General features: G+C 38.7%; 1 pseudogene; it reads right to left on the reverse strand.

Annotated features, from left to right (window-relative positions):
- Window positions 1-15391: 15391 nt before the first annotated feature.
- Window positions 15392-15871, reverse strand: LOC145712963 (large ribosomal subunit protein eL21 pseudogene; annotated as a pseudogene).
- Between the last annotated feature and the right edge of the window lie 8143 nt (window positions 15872-24014).

The following is a 24014-nucleotide window of genomic DNA, read 5'->3' on the forward strand; positions in this document are numbered from 1 at the left end:
CATAGACTCAGAGATGTAGCACAAGACCCAGGATAGGCAAAGACACACAGTCTTGGAATTTTGGATCTGATTGTTGTGAAGAGAAAGTCACTCTTCAACTAGGCCTCCTGCATTGACTCTTATTCAAAAGAGAGAAACTACCCAAGAGAAGAGGACCCAGAGGAATTGAAGATCACAGAGAAAAACTAAATCCTGATGATGTTGTTGAGCAGCTGAATTCTTTCTTGCTTGAAGGTCTTCTAGTCATTGCATTCAGGTCAGCCAGGAAATTCCTACTTCATTGAATTTCAATGGGGGTTCATTTGCAATTCAGACGAGTCTTGATTAATATATTTTGATTTCAAAAAAAAAACAACTGTTCAATGGCATTGACTCTTGAGAGCAAAATCTTCAGACATGGGCTAGTGAAAGTCAGGAATATCTCTCATACACCTTATTTTAGGTGATCAGTTATTGAAAACATATCTGTAGAAACTTAACTTCTCATCGGTGTTTGTGTACCTGTAGCTAGAGGTGATTGCATATGAATAATTGGAATTAGATAATCCCAAGGCTGTTTCCAGGTCAAAAAATGTAAAATTCTGAGACAGGTTTTCTTGTAATGACCTCGTGTTCTCTCCTGTATTTTCTGGCAGCTTCTGATGACCAAGGCTACCTCTTATAAAGTTCCCGACTCTATTCCACCATTTATCCCTCCTCTCTGATCTCTGCCGAAGCTGTCTAAGGTCCTGATAACACAAGGAGGCACTGCTACTATGATATTGATGATGAAAGTAGCTACCATTTTGAATCCTCACAATACTAAGAATTTCACACAAGTCATTTCACTTAATCTTTCTAAGAACGCAGCGAGGCAGGAAATAATATGTAATGTGTAATCATTGATCCAGCATGAGAATCTTGGGTTTATTCAGTTTAACTTACCTACCCTGCAAGCACAAGTAACTTCTCCATCATCACCCTAATTAATGTCCAAAGTCTCATTACCATTGGAGGAACATACAGATTCCTACGTAATTGAGAGGTATGTTCATGGAGGTTCACTGGGCCAAAAGAATTGAAATCTATCAAGTGTTTTACCATAAATACATATCACTCCTGCTAGGTGTTTATAGGTGATGCTTTATTTGTTTTGCTTTCAAGGGAAGATTGCCTTACAAGTTCTTCCTTCAGTGATAGCTGGGTATTTAGTGATGAGGGTGACAGATCATCTATGGGACCCACTAGTCTGTGTGAACAGTGCCACTCCAAGTGATCATTCCATGAGTTTGCATACCTGGATCCTTCTGGGTAGGTGATCTTCAATCTTTTAAGGAAGTTGTTCCTAGGCTCAGATTCCAGCCTCCCAGATTCTAGCCTACTTTAAAAATTTTTTTAAAGTAATTCTTCCACTTTCCTTTGATCCCTTTGCTGCCACCTCCTTCTCCGCCTTCTTATTCTTTTTGCAAATGTTTTCTCTTCTTATTCTTTCACAGTTGACAGGAAGGAGTCAAACTCATAACACGAATTGTTAGCAACCACAAGAAAGATGTCTTGTCTTGAAAATCAAGAACATAAACTTGAAACCATGCCAGAAGGTGAAAAGAAATTCTTAGAATTAATCTTCCAATTTCATTAAAAAAAAGAAAAGGGAAGGAAAAGGATTTGGCTTTCCTTATTAAAACATTGTGAATATTCTTCTAAGAGCATTTCAATCTTCATTTTACAGATTAGGAAACTGAGGCTCAGAGAATTTAAGTAATGAATGAAAGATTACAGAGTTAAGAAGCTATAGAATCAAACCTAGTTGGGACTGAGAATCAAACCCTGCTATTATCCACTAAGCTTACAGGAAGTGGAAGGATGTGGCCCATGTAATTTTTAGGAAAACGATCCTAGAAAAATTTTACAAACGATCGGTTTTGGAAAAAAATATTTTAAAAAATAAATCAGGATTTGTCAGATTCTCTTTTCCACATGTTGTTAGGGAATGAGCCAATAAAACGTTTAGAAGTCCATGTAAATCTCTAAAAAATATATAACCAACACATAATAGTCCCTCATGGTAAATATTGTTCTCTGAAATTCTTAGTTTATAGCCAAGCCCCTAGGCATTTGTTTTCACTCTAAGTTTAAAAAGGACTTTGATAAGTTCTGTATATAACTTTAGTGATTAAACTTTGCATCCAATACCTGTTTATAACCCTTTCATAGCTTTATTTCTCAATATCTAGTGGGCTATGTGGTTAACTATTTTAAATAATTTTAGTCCTTATATATAGCTACGAACATACTACCTTGTGATCCTGTAGAAAATGGAAATAATTCTTTCCATATGAACGTTATTGGCTTTTCACATTTCCCATGAAAATTTTGGATGAATAGGAAGTTTCTCCTCATCGCTCTTGATGTGTCTTTCTGCTTCGTTTCTTGTGTCAGGATATAGGAAACAAAGGGATATGTATTTAATATCATAAGAGAATATAGCCACATCCAAAGTAAAATAGTTAATTGCACAAGGTTCAACTTGCACAGGAATGACTTACCAACTTGATAGTGAAATCTGCTTTTAGTTAAGAATTTCCAGCTGCAGAAACTGAGTATCACTTTGTACAGAAAGTTTGATTTTCAAAATAAGGGAGTGCCTGATAGCTTGTTGTAGAACTACGTGCCTTTTCTAGCCAGTATAAATTGTCGTTTCTAAGTTGCTAACATTTCTTGTGCTGTACATTTTCTTTCATGGCCTGAGAACTAAGGCACCGGTGGGATGGAGGTGCAAATGTTTCATATTGGAGCTGGATGTAGACAGTATGTCAGTTGCTATACTCTGGATGTTAGAAATAGTATGGACAGGTCAGGTTCAAAGCGCTGGATTCCAGCTGGCATTAGAAATGTGTCTCCATATTCTTTCCACAGAGTGAAGAGGGTTTTGTCTTATTTGGTTTTGTTTTGCTTCAAGTCCGTCATAAAAGTCTCCTTATGATATAGTGGTTGTTCTGAAGTTAGGAGAGAGAGCTAATGTGAAGAATGCCAAAGTGAAAATGAACATCTAACATGACAAGCTAAAAAGGTAAAGAATTCCTTTAAGATTAATTCTGATGACAATTAATGTTCAGAGGTATCAAAAATCCAAGAATGATAACAGGATGATTTGGATTAAAGTCTCCTCAGGAGGGCAGAAAAAAAATAGAGGACTTAGGTGACAAGGACAGCTTATATAATGTAGCTGCCTAAATAGGTGATACAACCCTAGGTAAACGCCTTGAGCCACTACATACAGTATTGTTAGGTTATATTTAGAACGTGAACTCATTCCTACGGCTGTTATTGGCAAGTGGGAATAGTCTAAAATTCAGCATGGTTTTATCCGAAGAGCACCTGGGGATGTGGTTCAGAGATGTGGAGGCCATGTTTTCTCCTCCAATGGCCTGCTGATACTTCAAACTCAACCTGTGCCAAATGCAATTGAGTATTATTCTCCCCCAAATTTGCTTCCTCCTGAGTATTCTCTATAAAGTTGTAGGGAAAGGGAAACACCACTGTCAGGATCAGTGTGGGTAATGTACCCCCTTAGCTTTGAGCCTGGCACATAGTAAGTGCTCAGTAAATAGAGAACTCAGAGTGATAATGATTACCATATATCACTGCTTTTACTCTTTTAAGAATTTTATGAGGTGAGCACCTGGGTGGCTCAGTCAGTTAAGCATGCAGCTTTGACTCAGATCATGATCTCATGATTTGTCGTTTTGAGCCTTGTGTCAGGCTCTGTGCTGACGGCTTGGAACCTGGAACCTGCTTCTGTGTCTCCCTTTCTCTCTGCCCCTCCCCCACTCGTGCTCTGTCCTCTGTGTCTCTCAAAAATGAATAAACTTAAAAAAGAAAAAAGAACTTTATGAGGTAAGTACTACGATCACTTCCATTTTTAGAGGAGAAAACTGAATGTCACCGAAATGAGGTGGTTGAACCAGACAATGGTTTGCAGGCTTCAGACTAGGTGGCAAGCTGAGGTCTCTCTGAGTGCAGAGAAAGCCTGTACTGTTAACCAGTAATCTCTACTGCTTCTCAAGAGTGTCTAATATGATTGGATAAAGGCAGTGAAGTGGGAAGAGGTTATGATTTCCACATTCTTTTTAACTGGTCCAAAAGACTTGCTACTATGCTTTGGGTTTTGAAAGTTTCCGACACCACTCTGCTGTAGTTTGAATGTTCTTCTCAACTGGAGAGAGAGGGGACCGCGTTAGCTATTAAGTCGGATACATGGCCATATTATATTTTCTGAGTGAACTTTTTAGCACTTCAAAGACTTGAAGTACAGTTTAATGGTGTTCTAGCTGCCAGTGGAATTAAAAGTCGAGTGCTATTGTGTGCTGGGTTTTGTCCCCCCCCTTCGGCTGCTATTTAGAGAAGTAATTATTCTACTTGAGGCTTGCAAGGATGTGTGTACCATGGAACAAACAATAAAGATAGACCTCTTGAGGGGTGCCATGTATTATTTATTTCCCTTTAATATTTCTTACTGAGAACAACTCACTGCCTATGTTTTCTGACCCACTATAACTTTTTCTTTAGTAGAAAGGTAAAAAGACCTTAGATCTAACTCTCTGAAATTTATACCATCAGTAAATCATGCAGTAAACAGCAAAAAAATATCTTCTAGTCCTTAAGGTTGCCAGTACAGGGAAGCAAAATCAGAGTTAGCTATTGCCAGGCACTGATTAAACACCCCCAAAATGGTCATGCTCCATTGAGGCTTATGGGGTAGACCAAACGGACTAACAATTGCCCAATGAGGAATTTATCCCCGTTCTATGGCCCCTCCATTTGGATATATGAAGGGGTAGACATCTTTCTCCTGTTTAGATTTCCCACGTAGTTCTTGTCTTTTGCCAATTGAGATTTGGGCGTTGTTGTCCTCACCTACGTTTCTGCTTTCTTCCCTTTAATCACGTGTGCTGAGTAATCATTATGTGCTAGGTTCATGCAGGGAGGGGACTAGGGGGTGGATAAGAGGTACAGGTCCTGGCCTTGAGGAGTGAACTAACTAGTGTTCTATCTTCTGTATTATTATTTTTTAAATGTTTATTTTATTTTGAGAGGAAGAGAGAGAGAGGGCGTGAATGGGGGCAGGGCGGAGAGAGACAGGGAGAGGGAGAATCACAAGCACAAGCAGGCTCTGTGCTCTCAGTGCAGAGCCCCACACAAGGCTGGATCTCATAAACCATGAGACCATGACCTGAGCTGAAATCAAGAGTCAGACACTCAACTGACTGAGCCACCCAGGCACCCCTGTCTTCTGTGTTATTAACACAACTCCTGGTCTGAGACCTTCAGGAGATGCTTAGTAGGTATTGATTAACTTGATATGGTTAAGAATGAGGCGAGAAGGTGATGACACCGATTTCCTCCCGGTAATAACCAGGAGCAGCTTTCTGAATTATCTCCACCTGTGGCATATGGCATAGGCGCTGCCGCAGTTTTAACTCCTAAGTCAGTAGTATTGTGTTCTGGGAGACATGAGTCAGATAGATAAGAATGGGTGACGGGAACTGAGCTATAAGACAGCAAGAAGTTGTGGGATTTGTGGTAACCGAAGATGGCAAGCTACGTCCAAAAGCATCCAGAAACAAATGTCTGAAAACAAAACAAAACAGAACAAAACAGCATCTACAGGCCTGTAGGCTGCTGGATCATGGGCTCTGATTGTAAGAGAAACTGGGGCAAGTTCAGAGGAAAGCATTGTGGATATCAGGGGATCAATCATGTCTTAAGGGAAATAGTAGGAGCTGGATACGTTCATCCTATGTAAGTGAGATCTCAGACAGAAGATACTATTTTCTGCAGATATCTGAAAGACTGATCGGAGTGGCATATGACTTACTCAGTGTCTAAGGCTAGTATTTGGAATTCAGAGGGAGAGAGAGAGATTTTGTTTGAATAAATTTATTTGAGTTTTTCAATAGATGGCGATAAATAATGAATTCCTGTCCCTGAAAGTGTTATGACTTAGCCTGAAGAACTTACAGCTGGCATGTTGAAGAGGGGGCTGAAATTGAAGATATTTATGATCTGTATCAATTTTTCTGATTAATGATTCTATGAAGGTCAAGGTGCAGAGAAACATACTGCATACATGGATAAGTGTGAGCATCTTTTTACAAACAGTTGCATGGAAATAGAGTAGATGGGCAATTTGTCCACTATGCCAGTTGTGTACTGGATAGGTACTGAGTGGAGTTACAGATGCCTTCAGTCTTAGGAATCTGTTACATCTCAAGACTGACATGTGTAGACAACTGGAAAAATATTATGGACCTCATTTCTTAACTGTAATCAGTATTGATGAATATTCAGAAACACATTCACCCTATTATTAAATAAATAATAGCTGTAAAGTCTAGAGAAAAAGACATGAGTAGGTTAACTGCCTGGTGAATTAGTTATATATCATAGCATAACAAATTACCTCAAGCCTTTGTGGCTTGAAACAACAATAATTATTTATTATTTCATGGCTTCTGTCTATCTGGAATCCCCTGAGTGGTCTGGCTGAGTAGTTCTGATTCAGCGCATCTTATGAGGTCATAATCAACATATTCGCGTTGGTAGGCTTGACTGAGTCTGGAGGACTTGCTTCCAATGTGGTTTCCTCACATGGCTGGGCCGTTGGTGTTAGCTGTTAGTGAGAAGCCTCAGTTCCTTCCCACTTAGTCTTCTGCAGAGGTCTCTCTCAGTGTTTTCACAGAATGGTGATTAGCTTTCTGTGGACTACCCTATTCAAAAGAAAGCAAGACAGAAGCCGCAACATCTTTATTGACCTCAGAAGTCACCCTCCTTTATATTGCATTATCCTATTGACTGAAAAGGCCAGTCCTATCATCGTAGGAAGGCACTACACAAGGATATAAATGTAGAAGGCAAGAATCACTAACGACTGTCTTGAGCCTGTCTACCACATTTCTTCAGCCCTAGTCTCGTGGATTCATGTCTCAAATAGGCCTCCGCATTTGAAATATCTTAGCCAAGGAAAGCTTCATCATTTTTAATTCCATTTTAGGTTTTTGGGGGGTTTTGTTGTTGTTGGTTTTTGTAAGTTTTTCATCCTGAAGTCAGGCTTTATAAGGGTGTTTTGAGGGACGTCTTGACAGCTTCCATCCTGGATCTCTTGCGGTGCAATTCCTCACAAAGTCTTTGGTACTTAACAACCAAAGGACACATGGGTTGGGAAAAACTCCCAAAAGCAGATGCTGAACAATCTAATATTATTGGTCCTTTGTTTTAAAATTTTAACTAAGGGTTGAAAATGTTCAGCTCTTACAATTTATATGTGATTAAAATATATATACATTTAGAGAGAGAAATTAATAGGTTATCCACCCAGCAAATTATACATACATGAAATTCATGTTGTCCTTCATTGGCTTCTGATAATTAACCTACTGTGCAAATCCTGACCAACTCTACTATTTTCTCAGTAAGAGAGTCCTAAAAGGAAGGTTTTACTGAGTTCACTCCATGAGCTTTTTGATGGGTTTACTAAACCTATCAAAGAATTGCTGTGTCAGAATACATCATTTTTTAAAAATAGGTACTTGGATGAGATATTTTTGTTTTCCTGGTTACAATTCTGCAGCCCTGTTGGTGGCTAATTTTTTTTTCTCTTCTACCACAGATTGTTATAGTATTTAACGTTTATGTGTTCTCTCTCAGTACCAACTGGGGCCATGGCCAAAATTCTGATTGGGAGTGGGTGGTGGGGTTGGAAACTATATATATGATGGCTGAGCAGCTGTGATCATCTATGTTTTTGAGGCAATAATCATGAATAATGCAAAGTTAGCTATTAAAATAGAATGGGGTATGACATCTTGTTGGGTGGGAATTTTAAGGAAAAGCTACAGTTTTAGAGTTATAATGATAATACCTATGGCTAGGTGTCAACGTTATTACTCACTGTGCACTCAGTTTGAGGACAAAAATGTAACATCTTTAATTTAACCCCTGAGGAGCAGGTGACAGAAAATCCATATGATGTTGTCTTCTTTGACAGATCTTCCCTAAATTGGGTCAGTGCTCTTGCTGAGTGGTCCCATAACTCCCTGTATTTATTTGCTGTTAGCAGTTATTATGACTCATTGACTCATTGGTATCCTTCACAAGAGTGTTGACTCAATGAGACAGGGTCACTATTAAATTTCCAGCAACTTCTTTCCTTTGGGTATCAACATGGCCACCAGAAAGCCCCAGAATTACTGAGAAGAGAGTTTCTTTTCTTCAGTGTTTCCACCACATATATTAGGCACTGAAGCACTTTGCTGTGATGAGACCCTCTAGAGTCACATGTTCTCCCAGGCAATTCTCTCTCGGTGGAGGGACAGAAGTATAGTAATTGACATGAGCTGCTGATAGGTTAACGATCTGCCAAGGATATGGCACTTGACTTGGCTTGTATCAGAAGAGAGAAGGGGGAGGGGCGGGCATACCAACCCAGCAAAACGTAGGAGCAAAGACCTTTGTCTTTGGACAAATGGATATGGAGAAACTAAAGAGGCAAATAACTGGTAAAAGTGGGTTTCTAAACATGAATAGCACAACTTACCATTATGCCACATTATTCTCTTATAAATGCTATTTTATGCCATTCTTTATACCTTTATATACTAAGGCAATTTCCAACACTGGGTAGGGTAAGACATCTTCAAACCATCTGGAGAAGGCAGAAGGAGTTGATGTTTTTAGCATTGCATATATTGGTTGAGCAGATTCTACCCACCTGGGTGATAAACTTAGGTATAACAATAAAGCTGTTAAAGCAACAAAAGAAAGATAACAAGTGACTCAAGCGATTTCTGAAAATAGAAAGCAGATATATTAATCTACAAAGGCAATGATTTTTCTGAAATGAATCTCAAAACAGAAATTCACTTAGGGTTCTTACACAAAGGATATTGAGACAAAGTAGTATCTCATTGCTTACTCCATGGTTGTTCAAAGATTCAAATGTTGTTGGTTCATTGGCTCTACATTGTCCACAAAGGAAATAAGTAACAGGTATGTCACATATCACTTTAATTAGATAATCATATGGCTTTCAACCCCTCACCTCTACAGTGGCTGGTGTTCTTTCTGTCTTTCCCAAACACAATCATATATGATATTCATACATGTGCAAAAGCAGAACACCCAGCCTCTCCAGACATGTGAAATATTACATGATACCTGATGTGTTTAAAGGAACACTTAGTGTTAGTGTCTTTGCACTGAGGTCATTTTCTCTGTTGAAAATTTAAATGCATGCAAAATATCATTAACTAGTTCAGAATATGATTTATTATTAATTGCCACTAAGATTTACTGTAAGCCTCACTATGTGTCAGGCCCTGGAGCCAAGCACTTTAAAAGTGTAATCTAATTTAACTGACCAGTATTTGTATAAATTAATAGTGGTCTGGATAGAGGAGAGGCAATTTATTCATCTCCTTTCTTGGAACTCACATTAGAAAAGCAAGGTCATTACTTCCTTATCTCCCTGTTGAATTAAAATAAGTGGCTAGGACGTTGGTTTGTGCTACCTCTCCAGCCATATTCAGATGGTTCAGGAACAGTCTGCAACTGTGAGCAAGGTGGCTGTGTGTTTCTGTCCCTGCCAGATGTTTCTGGCCATACGCAGAGACAGGCAAATGTGTCCAGTGGAGCGGTCACCACTTGTACTGGTGGCATTGTCCTCAGCAGGTCAAACTAGCCTCACTGAGCAGTCGGGAAATTCTGGAGCTGCTCCCTGGTTGGGATAGTGGTTAGGGGCCCTCACTTAACACAATGGTTTAAGAAAGAAACAATGAGGAGCGCCTGGGTGGTTCAGTGGGTTAAGCGTCTGACCTCGGCTGAGGCCATGGTCTCACGGTTCATGGGTTCGAGTCCCATGTCAGGCCTATGCTGACAGCTCAGAGCCTGGAGCCTGCTTCAGATTCTGTGTCTCCCTCTCTCTCCACTCCTCCCCTGCTCACCCTCTGTCTCTTTCTCAAAAATAAATAAGCAGTAAAAAATTAAAAAAAATAAAAACAACAACAAATGAATTTTGTTCACATTTTAGCCATAGGGTGAAAAAGACCCAAATACTCAAAGTTTCTGAATCATAGATACTGAGGTAATACGTGGTAAATAAATTCTTTAAAGTGACCAAAAACTGGTCAAATTTGGAACACTAGGTATCCACTTAAGGAATATTTCTTAGGCTACAACACAAATTCCCATTTCCCAACTGCCAGTGAGACCTCAGAACCATAACTATCCTTAATTTGTGTATGTTTTTATGGGTTAATGGCACTAAGGGACCGTGGCATGGGCTTCGTATTAATATTGATGTTGTAGCCTCAGCCGAAATAATTTTCATTCTATTTGGTCAGATATATTTCTGGTTATGTTACATAAATGTCACACCTTTGAGCATAGAGAGACGGTATGCTAAATGTTCATCAAATAAAAGAAGTTAAAAAAAAAAAGCCCAAAGAATTACCAGTCTGGGATTTTCACCTAGAAACATAATGATCCACGTCTCTGACTTGGCTTGCTCCACAGGAAGGTAGAATCACTTCTGGCCAGCTGTTGATTCTGCAGCATCTTGTCTGTCGCTGGCAGGAGAAAATGCTTTTCCTTCCCCTCAGGCAGGAAAGAATTTGGAATTTGGGGAAGCAGTGAAGAAAAGGTCAAGCCTGATGGGAAAGGGCATATGAAACAGCTGGTGAATTCTACTTTTGCGCTTATGAATCACTGGCTATTTCATTTTCGAGAAAACGTTTGTAAAAGTCTCTGCAGTTTGTGTAAAAGTATTGGTCTTTGTTACTCAAAATTCACAATGTGAGTTTGCACTGAGGACCTCAAAGGTTCGTAACAGGTAATAATATTCAACTTTGTCAGATAAGGTGAAAGAACGAGTCACTTAGCTAGTGAGTGAACCTAGCTAACTGTCCAGCATTAAGATCTCAGCGGAGCTTTGACATTTGACTATTTCCTGTATTTAGTAACATTCACCAGTTGATTAAAACAATAACAGTAATGTTGTTTCTTTGGAAAAAATGACTCCCAGGTGAAGGGGAATGGGGTAGAAGTTGGAAGGTGGGTTATTGGGGAGGTAAAGATAGTCTGAGGAACCATGTTTCATGATGTGATTGGAAAGGAAGCACTCAACCTGTATTCCTCAGCTTTAGCAACTGTGATGGTCTCATTATGTACATTCTTCTCATCATCAGGACATGGATGTCATTTAATGTATGTGCTTTAGTAGACAGCTTTATTTTAGTGTAAATAACAACACGGTTAAGTGGAGTAATCACCATCTGGGATGGGACAAAATTAATAAAAATGATCCTCAAGGATCATTACCCTTCAATGATCCTCATCGTCTCAACACTTACCAAATCTGACACCGGTGTCTCTACCCAACTATGATACTTGGTATTTTCCAGAGTAAAAAGAAGGGGCAGAATTAAAAAAAAAAAAAAAAAAAAAAGAGGAACGACTTAGCATAGTGCTGGTTAGAAGCCAACCTTGCACTTAGAGACAAAGAAAGAGGAAAGAGGGGATGTCATTGAAAATGAATAAGGACTTTTGAAAGTTCTTTTCTTTATAAAAGCAGTGAGAAAACTGGACAGCATTGTCCAAATAAACTTTTCCAAAATTTTAAAAGCTAACAAAGGCTTGCAGCAATCTGGAGAATTTTCGTTGAAGAAAAACAGGTAAATCTTCCTAAGAAGAGTGGGCTTTGTTATATTTTAACTTGCTCCCCTCCCATCTCCCTCTCTACAGCTCCGCAGTAACACTGAAAACCAGCAGACCACAATCTTGAGAGAATAAGGAGACAGAATATGGTCGGAGTTGCCTCACAGCCACATTCCTAGAGAATTAGCATTATTTCACCTGTTTGATAGTTCCTAGGATGACCCCAGTTATGAAGCTGGCCTTCTTTGACCTGACTTACAGCTCACCCACTGAAGAAAGCCTTAGTGAAGACTTTTTCCTGAGATATTTGTCAAAAATCTGTAGGTGTGATTGTTTAATTTTGTGGTTGCCTGAGGCACTGGATGATGGTTGCAGCAAACAATAGGCTACACCCCCCAAAAAAAAAAATTAATAGAAAGAGCTGGGAAAAGAGGAGTCTATTAAGGCTTTGGAAAACTCTCCCATATTTCTGAGAATTTAGGAAGACACGCGCATAGGTAGGGCTGTGCACATTCCCAGGGCTGCATGAATGCTTACAAAAGACCTAAGTTACATGTCCTAACCTCTTACCTCTGGCCAGTCTTGATGTTCCTTGCAAAGCATGAAGTAAAGACTAAGGTAAAGTCAAGTGGCTGACTGAGTATTAAAATGTGCCCCAACATGCACATGGAGGTCCCTAGCAAAAACTAGGATGCCTCTTGGTTTCCAAGTTAGCAATCACTAAGCTAACTAAGCAGAAATCTGATGGCCAAATAAGGAAAAGAATGCAGATTTTACAGAATTAGTTCAGAAACATTACTGGATAAACAATGACCAGCAACAATAACAAGTCCTGGGGGGGGGGGGGGGTGGTGGAGATTATGGTTTTCAGAGTTTCTGCAATACATTATTTTAATGTCAAGTTTTCAACAAAAATTATGAGACATGCAAAGAAATAAGAATGTCTAGCTCATCAACTCCAATATAGCTCAGCTCCACTGATGAATGGATAAAGAAGATGTATATATATAGTGCAATATTACTCAGCCATGAAAAAGAATGAAACTTTGCCACTTAGAAAAACATGGGTGGAGCCAGAGAGCATTATGCTAAGTGAAATCACTCTGTCTGAAAAAGACAAAACCCATACGATTTCACTCATATGTGGAATTTAAGAAACAAAATAAGCAAACAAAGGGAAAAGGAGAAGGGCAAGCCAAGATGCCTCTTAACTAGAGAGAACAAACTGATTCACCAGAGGTGAGGTGGGTGGGGTTAAACTGTTGATGGGGATTAAGGAGTGCACTTGTAAAAAAAAAAAAAAAAAGTATAGCTCAAACACAAGAAAGAAGCGATTGATTAAACTCCCTAAGGAGCCCCACATGCCAGACAAAGTAGATAAACATTTTAAACTGGCTATTTTAAATAAGTTCAAAAAACTGAAGGAAACCACGCTTGTGAAAGTAAAGAAAATAGAAGAACAACTTCTCACCAAATAGGGACTACCAATAAAGATATAGAGGATATAAAGAAAGAACCAAGTAGAAATTCTGGATTCGAAGAGTACAATAACTGAAATTTAAAAATTCATTACAAGGGCTCAGTGGAAGAATTGAACAGGTGGAAGAAAGAATCATTGAACTTAAAGATAGGACAACTGAGGTTATCCAGTCTGGGGAAGAGAAATGAAAAGGAAGAAAGAAAAGTAAACAGAGCCTTAGAGACCCAAGGGACATTCAAGTATATTAATATACACACAATGGGAATTCCACAAGGAGTGATGAAAGTGGAAACAGTAGCTGAAGAAATAATGGCTAAAACTTCCAAATTTAATGAAAAACATTTATCTACACATCCAGGAAGTTCAATAAGCTCCAAGTAGGATATCCAAGTAGGATACCCTCAAAGAGATTCACACCTAGGTAAAACATAAATTGTTGAAAGGTAGACACAAACAGAGAATCTTGAAGGCAGCAAGAGAAGAGTGACTCATCATTTAAAGGGATTATTGATAAGGTTAATCACTGATTTCTCCTCAGAAGCCATGTAGGCTAGAAACAGTGTGGTGATATATTCATTGTGTCCAGAGAAAAAGACTGTCAAGCTTATTAAAATCCATCAAAACTATTATCTCAAAATTTCCATCAAAATAAATATCTCAAAAAAATTGAGAAATTAAGAGCCTCTGAGATAAATCAAAATGGAGAGAATGCTGTATTTAAAATTTCACTAAAAACAGATCAAAAACCTAAATGTAAGAACTAAAACTTGGAGGAAAACACAGGTGTAAATCTTCATGACCTTGTATTAGGCAATGGTTCTTTAGGTATGATACCTAAAGCACAAGCAACCAAAGGCAGGGAGAAAACATAGCACAGGATACCATTAAGAAAGAAAAAAGACAACCTCCAGAATGGAATAAAATATTTGTGTGAACACACACACACACACACACACACGATAACATACTCTTTTCTTATATATGAGGAGTTAATTTTTGTATATGAGATGAAGTGATGTCCAGCTTCATTCTTTTGCATGTGGACATTCAATTGCCCCAGTACCATTTGTTGAAAAGACTATTCTTTCCCAATTGAATTATCTTGACACGCTTGTTGAAAGTCATTTGACAATAAATGTGGGAGGTCTTCTGGATGCCTAATTCTGTCCCTTTCATTTACATGTATATCCTTATGCCATTACCACACGGTCTTGATTATTGTAGTTTAATCATTAAGCTTTGATACTGAGCTTCAGACGTATTTAAGATGTGGATTTGAGAGAAGTGATCATCAATTTAAAGGCAGCTGGATACTAGCCCTTTATCTGTTATCATTTGCAAATATCTTTTCCCATTCTGTCAGTTGCCTTTTAGTTTTGTTGGTGGTTTCCTTTGCAGTGCAGAAGCTTTTTTTCTTGATGAGATCCCACTTGTTCATTTTTTGCTTTTAATTCCTTTGCCTTTGGAGATGTGTCCAGTAAGAAACTGCTGCAGCTGAGGTCAAAGAGGTTGTTGCGTGCTTTCTCCTCTTGGGTGTTGATGGTTAGAGGATATTTTGCTAAGTAAAGATAAGTCAGTCAGAGAAAGACAGATACCATACGTTTGCACTCATATGTGGCTCTTGAAAAACTTAACAGAAGCCCATGGGGGAAGGGAAGGAGGAAAAAAATTACAAACAGAGAGGGAAGGAGGCAAACTGTAAGAGACTCTAAAATACAGAAAACAAACTGAGGGTTGATGGGGGGTGGGCGAGAGGGGAAAGTGGGTGACGGGCATTGAGGAGGGCCCTTGTTGGGATGAGCCCTGGGTGTTGCATGGAAGCCAACTTGACAATAAATTTATATTAAGTAAGTAAACATAAATAGATAAACAAACAAACAAACAAACAAATAAATAAATAAACAAAGGCAGGTGACATAAAGATAGAAACTGCATCTTTACATCCAATGCCCCAACTGGGAAATTCCCAAAATTTGCATTCTGCAAATTGGATCCGTGTGAAGACATACAGCCATCGATGCTAGTTGGTTTGACAGAATCAAGAAAGAAGCATCATGTGGGAGTAGGACATGTCTGAAACTTGAGTCACCCAAGTACCACTGCAGTATTTTTCGCTACAGCCACTTACCAACTCTTCTGTCATTTTTTTAATGAATTGATTCACTCAAGTGCCTAATTGTTTATTTTCACAGTCCTGAGCTATTTTATTTATTTTAACACTTACCACGCCATGAGCTCATAGGAAATGGATTGCAGCAGCTCAGACCCGTTGGCATTGGTTCTCACAAAGTGTGCTTCTTGGGGTGGGGCAAGCTGGTGCTTCAGTCGAACCCAAGTACCTTTCTCTTTGGCTTCCTTCTTCTTCTGATCATTTTCTGTCACACATTTCACAAAGCTGTCTTGGTTCTTTCAGTGCTTAATATGCTCAATATGTACATTATTTCTCTTGGCAAGAATCTTGCCCTTAACTTGTTTGTTTACAACAATGCCAAAAGCATGCTGGGTAGCAGTGTAGACTCTTCCAGTTTTGCCATGGTTACATGTGTAGGGCATTCCTTTCTGAACAGTGCCCATTCCTTTGTCTACAGTGTCATCTTTCCTGTAGATTCCCATGAACATGGCCCAAGAAACAACTCCATGTTTCATAAAAGGCCTGGACAGAGGGGTGCCTCTCCTCTTGCCCTTTGTGTTGGTCATTTTGGCGAATTGCAAGATGGCAATTCTGGCTGAAAGGCAAACACCTGTTTTAAATGACAGCTCTGTATAAAACACCTTGAAAGAAATGTTATTTGTGAAATCGTGGGTTTTAAGTGCTAGTAATATTTCTTCTAATGCATGTTAAATACATAATTATTAAAAATAAAGATTGTCCTCTTAATACCTAAAATTTTTTAGAAGCCGTAAGGCATATGAATAACCAATTTTGGGAGACACTGCTGTTTATAGAGACCCTTCTATGGATTTATTTTATCAGATTTCTAATTCCATTGTATTAGTTTTCTGATCTTTGATGAACAATGCAAAATTCACCGAACTTACCTGAAAAAATGTGACCAAAATATGTCACCCCATATTAGCTATCATTTACTGAGGGCTTCCTGGAAGCTTGATCCTAGGATGGCCTGCCAAAAATTATGTGGCCAAGTTGTTCATTAACTACTGTTGTGGATTGAATTGTGTCCCCCCACCCCCCCAAAAAAAAGATCAGTTGAAATCCTAACCCCTGGGACATGTTAATGTGATCTTACAATAGGGTCTTTTCAAATGTAATAAAGTTAAGATAAGGTCATAGTGGATTAGAATGGGCCCTAAATCTAATGACTGGTGTCCTTATAAGATGAGAGAAATTTGGACTCATACACATTAGGAGAATGCCATGTGACAATGGAGGCAGAGATTGGAGTGATGGGTCTGTAAACCAAGGAACACGACGATTCCCAGAGCTAGAAGAAGCAAGGAAAGATTCTTCTCTAGAGATTTTGGTGGGAACATGATCCTAGGATACCTTTACTTCAGTGTTCTAGTCTCCAGGCTGCGAAAATAAATTTTGTTTTAAGCCAGGTTTATAGAAACTTATTATATATCTCTAGAGAAATAACATAGCTATCTTTTATGTATAAGGTTGAGGAAGGTAGGGGTCTCTCATTTTTGTTCACTGCTAATTTTCAGATCCTGGACCAGTTTCTCACATTTGGCAAATACAGTTGAACCATGAACAACATGAGTTTGAACTGTGAAGGTCCACATGTGGATTTTTTTTTCAATAAATACAGTATAGTAAGTGTATTTTCTCTTCCTTAGGATTTTCTTAATAACACTTTCTTTTTTCTCTCTTTATTGTAAGAATCCAGTATGTAACACATATAACAAAAACTATGTGTCAATGCACTGTTTATGTGACCAGTAGGGCTTGTAGTCAGTGGCAGACTATTAGTAGTTGTTTTAGGGGAGTCAAAAGTTATACATGGATTTTCAGCTCTATGGGGTGTTAGCACCCCTAACCCTTACATTGTTTAGGGTCAACTGTACTCGGTTCACACATTTTTGAGTGAATGAATCCATAGGCTTCTTTATAATCCTAAGAGTTAGACATTCATTGTTTTATTGTATAAACCAAGCCTAAAAGAGTTTGAGAAACATGTTCAAGGTTACAGAGCTAGTAAATAGTGAGCTACAATTCAAACTTAGGTAGTCTAATCCCAAAACCTGTATCCTTTTCACCATACTCTCCTACTGTAAAATATAGAGCTGGAATCAAATGATCTCATAAAGTCCCTTGAAGAGAGCCATGGTTCTGTAATAACATATAAGGTTTCTTAGAGATTATTGCTAAATATAAGGTCATTGCTTAGAAAAATATTTATTGAGGTTAAGAGCCACAGAGAGAAAAGAAATAACAATTAGTTTTCATTTTTTTTGTTCAGTAGATATTTACTAAGCACTTACTATGTACCAGAACCCATACATATTTTACTTGATAGATCACATCATATGTTTTTCACATTAGTCTTGCCAAGTTGAAATAATTATCATTTCCATTTTACACATGAAGCAACTGAAACAAAGTCATACAACTTGCTGAATGTCACAACTAGCAAGTAGCCAAACGTTGATTCGATGCAGACTTTGAAATTACAAATCTCTATTACAGGAACACCTTGTGCCCTCTTATTCTGTATTGTACCCTTTCCACAAGCCCTAGTTGAGCATCGTGCAGCCCAGAAAGCCTTTCTTTAATGTTACACTTCTTGTGGTATATTTCTTGTGTGTACCACTCATTTGAAAGTTCTCTCTCCTTGGTCTACCTTGAGAGCTACCCCATTATGCTCCCATGCTTACACACAGCAGATACATAATCAACTTGACTTGATTTAGTTATATAAATGGTGCCAAGAAAGGTCCTGTGCAGATTCCTGAACATATTTTCCAAAATTTCTAGGATGACCACATGCGAACTGTTTCAAACTACCATGTTGCTTCTGACTTTCTTTAAACATTTTTAATCACTTGCATTAATATTTCTTGGGGTGCTTGTTAACAGTACATTGTCCTGGGATTCATTTCAGATTTACTGCATCAGAGCATCTCAGGGTTGGGTCTTCCCAAATTCAGCCTATGTTGTTCCCATTGTCTGAAGTGTCTTCTCCCAGTTCAGCTATTCATTAGAACAACTCTCTTTGTATTTCTCATGTTGGCTTAGATGCCCCCATCTCTAAGACTATTTCTTTTTACCCCAGGCTAAAGGTGTGCCCGTCAAACTCCATTTACCCCTTTGTGTGCCCATTGAACTCTTCAATGTTTAGCACTCTGAATGCTCTAATGTCCTTGTGCCTTTACTTATATATCTATTTTTCACAACCCAGTGAGCAACTTGGGACCAAGGATTTTCACTATCATATCCCAAGTTCTTACACAGCCCCTGGCATATAGCAGTTGGTCAATAAGAGACAAATGCACAAATAAAAAGAGATAATGGAATTGATGAGCAATTAGGAGCAGTTAATTTCTCCTCAAATTTCTGCCAAGAACACACAGGGACAGAATATGTCTTTATTCAATGTTAGTGAGGAGATCACATTTTGTACGTCCCACCCCTCCCCATGCTCAGCCATTTTCTCATTTGCAGGATTTGAGTTACAATTAATAGTCATAGAAAAGCAGAAGGAAACCACAAGAGTTGATGGGGTTGTTTGTCTTACTCATCTCGTTTGAAAAGGACACAAATGCAGTAAATTTAGATGTTAATGGGACAACAGCCTAGCCTCCTAAATAGTTCTGGGCAATGTTGACATGGCTTCTGTTGAAATGCAGGAAGAAACCAGTAATGACAAACACATAATTTTGCAAATCACAGTATTTCAAACAAAACACACCCTTTTGGCAATACAGGCTAACTACAAATTGAGGGAGCCGCTGGTCCCTTTTTTTTTTTTTTAATGTAGGATGTTTTTGTTTTTGGTACCATGTAGCGGGTGTTCCATTCTCTTGCAGGCTCTTAATAAATGCTTCTAGATTAGACTTAAATAACTAGTAGCCTTCACGCTCATGTATGTGAAAAAGAAAAAAAAATGCCTTTGGGATTCCTTTTCTTTGTCGTCCACATAGTTAACACAAACCTGCCTTTGGAGAGGGCAGGAAAATCTGCTTGTTCACCCAAACAATGGGTTGGGTGCTTTGGTGGGTTGGTGGTTTGTGGAAAGATTCGTGATTCATGATAGGAAATACTCCTAGGTTTCGTCTTGAGTTTGTCTCTAACTAGCCAGGTGACCTTAGATAAGACACTTGACTTCCATGATTATTATTATTATTATTATTATTATTATTTATGCCCTTACTTGTCAGAGGAACAAAATTCTAGCTTCTGTGTTAGCTCATATTTTTATTCTGAGGATTTAATGAGACAGTGTTCTAATAAGGGTTCGTCTTCTGTATAATAAGCAGTCACTTAAAAAATACCAGCAATATTTATAAGTAAATGAACCAATTTGTATAAAGGCGTTTTGGAAGTATAGAATTACCCAAGAATATGAAGGCCGTCAAAAGGTCAGAAATTTCCAGAGAAAATTATTTCTGAAGGATTCAGGCTTCCTCCTTCTTATTCAGAATCTGGTAACCTCCTCATCTGAGCACTGTTCTCTGTCAGATTAGTCCTGAGAGAAAAGGGCCACACCCTGGATACATTTTGATAGAAGGGGAAATAGTAAAGACTTACCACAGGAAGGAATGATTGAAGCCCAGGTGGAATGTTCCAGGGTGGGCCCATGGATTGCCACACCTTGGGATCTGAGGCAACAAAACATGGGAAGGGAGAACAGAGAGAGACCTAAGCTGAAAAGGCAGAGTCTTGTACTAATTGACAAAATATCCAACTTGTATATAGAGTTTTGTGCATTGGGCTTTGGGGTCATGACCAGTGGTGTGCTGATTAATATTTTACAATCAATTCTTTGGGTGGTGGGCAGGGGTGGGGGTGGGGTGCGGGGAGGCGGAGGGGAGCCTTAATTACAGTACGGTTAAATTCCATAGTGGAAACATATCCACTCTGGCTGATTTCTAGCCACTGATGGTTTAACAACAGGCTGGTAAAATTTCTGAAAATTTAACAATCAACTCTTCATGAGCCAGTGTAAGCCAATTTAGGCAAAATAGTGGATAAGATAACTATGAGGTTATAAGAACTTTTGATAAAACATTTTCAAGAGAAGTGAGAATTTGTTAACTGACTCCCATGTTCCCAATACCTGGCTTCAGTAATTATCAAACCATGCAAATTCTTGTTTTATCTGGATCCCACCTGCTCCTTCCATCCCCAGATGGGTTATTTTGAAGCCCGTTCTTCAAATGTGTCTCTAAAAGATGCAAACTCTTTAAAAATGCAACCACAATACAAAAAAAAAAAAAAAAAAAAAAAAAAAAATACCAAGAATAATTCCTTAAAACTATCAACTAACCACTAAGATTCAAATTTACCTGAGTACATAGAGATTTTTGGGGGGAGGGGGAGGGTATACAGATCCTATCCAAATCAGGATCCAGACAATTGTATTTAGTTGATACATCTCTTAAATCTCTCTTAATCTATAGGTTCTCTCTTTGTCTCCCCACCTTCTTTATTTTCTTTGCAACTTATTTGTTGGGGAAACCAGGTCACTTAAGTCTTAAGTTTTCCACAGTCTGAATTTTGCTGATTTTACTTCTATAGTGTTGGTAATGTGTTCTCCTGTCCCCTGTCTTTTTTCTATAGAGCATAATTGGATCTAAGCGCTTGATCTGATTTAGGTTTCTCTCTCTCTCTCTCTCTCTCTCTCTCTATCTGTTGGGGGGGAGGGGAAACTACATGCAACCACAAGGGTCTTTCATGGGGAAGGGTGGAACTTTTTCTCATTGCCTCCTTTCAGGGGACACATCGTGTCAGGTTCTCTCTCCTTTAGTGATATTAAGATTGATCAGTGGGCTCAGCCTGAAATGGATGACATTCAACATCGCAAAAAAAAAAAAACAAAAAAAAAACAAAAAAACCCACCCCAAATCTGAAATACATATTTTCTTTCTGAGTCTTGAAGATGCCTTTTTACCACAAAAACATAAATCAATATACAAGCATAAACACTTACTAAATCAACCCACCCATTTTATTCACGATCACTTCGCCTCTGAAAGCTCTTGCTGTGTTTATTTTCTCTGCACTGAATCTGGTGCTTTGACTAGGAAGCCGTAAATACAGTTTTTGATGAAATACAACTTCACCACTAACGCCAGGTCGGCAAGCATTCCTTGCCAATTTTTCTTCTTAACCTTGGTTTGGTAAGTAGTGAGCGTTCCGTTACATTTCTTTCAGGACATCCCAGCCAGAAATTTCGTTTCAACCTTCTAGAAACTTTTTCCTCGAATGTTTAATTTCTGATGGACACAGTATTACCAGGACTTTCACATCTGCCAGGTTGTACGGGCAGGATGTGAGGGTGCCTAAGGTGTGCGCAGACGAACAAGCTCTATCACCTGGAGTCTGGCTGGTTATTCTAACTTTCTCTAGCTACTGGTTAGGCCTTAATACACTTAGAAGGTTGCTCTTCTAATTTGAACTGTGTGAGACTTTGGCTGGAGGGTAGTTCTGTGTCCCAGTGATAAAAGAACACATAAAACAACCCAGTGCCTGATCATTCTCCCTGGCTGTCAGTGAATCATGTGTAATAGCGTCTCCATGCAGTTTGCGCCAATTTGCTTGCAATGGCATCCTTTTCCGTGGGCTTGCTGCTCAGCAGGCCCTGAAGCAATCTATGAATAACTTCCCAACAGATGCTGTTTATGAATTGAAGCAAATGGCTTCCCTGTTTCTCTTTTTTCTCACTTCAATAATTTTCAGTTACATTATGATGAATATTTATAGTCCTGTAGCAGTGCATAAAAATGGAGAACAAGCAGACCTGGGCATTGTTTCCTACGTGAGTGCTGTTCTAATGGGTTTTGGCTGACTGGTTTTAATAATGTTCTGCTGATGGACTGAAAAGAGAATGCAAATTGTAGATCAGTCATTTTCGTTCAGTGTTTTAGCAGGGTGGGCATTGATGGAGCGCTGGCCGCATCCTCGCGCCCAGACGACACCTTCGCTCGCCGCAACAACCTGTCGTGTCCTGTGTGTCTCCTCTTTCTACTTCGTTTGAGTAATTTCAGATGCGTGACTTCAACAGAGACTCTGACACTAATGTAAGGGCTCATTAGGTTTATTTTACCACTCTCTGCGGGTATTACTATTTGTGACTCAGGTGACTAAGTGCATTAGAAGCCGGGGCCCAGCTCATATAATAGTCCTAGGAATTAAAACGTAAAATCACAGGGAATAGATTGGTTTTGATTTGCTGGCTGCTGCTGTAGAAAGGGACTGGTCCACATTTTACTCTAAAAGGGATTTTCTAAGACGCTTCACAATTCCATGTTTTCTTAAATATCACGAAAAGGAGAGGACTTCTATCTAAACATACCTCCTACATTTGATTCTAAGGGAAGCAACTCTGTTTTCAGTGGCTTATGTTTCAAGGAGCTGATATACCTTACTTGCACTTTCTATTTACAATAATGAGTTAGTTAGCTAGCCTATATTTTCCAAACCATTGACTGTGTCATATTGGCCCACATGCAAATAATTGCCTGTTTGGCTATTTGCTTATAAATAAGAATGTTGAAAATTATATGTAAATATGTATATGCATGCACCGTGAGTATATATTGAAGCCTCCCAAAATATTCAAATTGTCCCATTTTCCACTCTTGCGTTATGAAATGCTCGCCAACTCCTGAAATGAAACCACATTTATTATGCATGCAAACCCACAATATCTTTACCACCTATCATTTGTATGCTACACACTCTTGGTTGTGCTGTAACACAACAATAAAAAAATAAAAAAGGCAATTTGAAGAGGAATATGTTTCTTGCTCTAACTGCAGAAGATGCCAAGAGTGATTTTCCTTTGACAAGAAATATAACCTGCCATCCTGAAATATTCTAAAAATTAATGAAAAGCTGAAGAATTTAATATTTGATAGAGAAATGTTATTTTTAAAGGAACTAATATACAGCATTATGTCCCGAAGTGATTATTCTGCCACGAAAATACAAAAAATAAGACACTCTGGAAAGGTTTCCAGGCCTGGAACAAAAGTACTAAGAATAGGCTACTTTTACACAACAATTCGCCATAGTGCTTTCTATTTGTTTTAAATCATAGTAATACATTATATAAGTAACAAACGTTGAGAGTACATGAAGCTAATGAGAAAATGGTTCTCCTTTCTAGATAACTATAGTTAACAGAGACTTGTATATAATTTTAGATGGTTATATTGAAGATGTGGCATTTACACAGAAATGCCTGTCTTCAAGGGAAACATGTTCCTCTTCTCTTGTAAATTTCTTTCTTTTTCTTTTCTTTTTTTTTTTTTTTTGGCTAATTCCTTAATGATCAACAGCTGTGCTGGTTTCTAGGCAGGCAAGACTGTTATTCAGGTTGTTTCTTCCATATCATTCCTTCACCCAAGAGTAACATAGAGTTTCCTTCTAAATATGCCTTTTAAAAAGCAAGAGGAGGCTTTGGGGGACATTGTTACTTGCTGATGACCTTTTCGGTAGTGGCCACAACTTCCGGAAATGAGTCTCCTTCTTAGTACAGAGGTGCTGCAAAAATGTTATTTGGGTATGGAAGGTTGTGTGTGAGAAACTTAGGTCTGGGATGTTCCAAAGCCCAGCAGAGCTTTGAATCTAGGTCTATATGACACAAAAGACCATCCTCTGGACCAGTGTGCTCCATCAACCTGTCACAGCATCTCCCTAGTGGCTGGAGGTGGA

The sequence above is a fragment of the Panthera onca genome, chromosome A2 (genome assembly GCF_046562875.1).
Source record: "Panthera onca isolate mPanOnc1 chromosome A2, mPanOnc1 haplotype 2, whole genome shotgun sequence".
NCBI lineage: Eukaryota > Metazoa > Chordata > Mammalia > Carnivora > Felidae > Panthera > Panthera onca.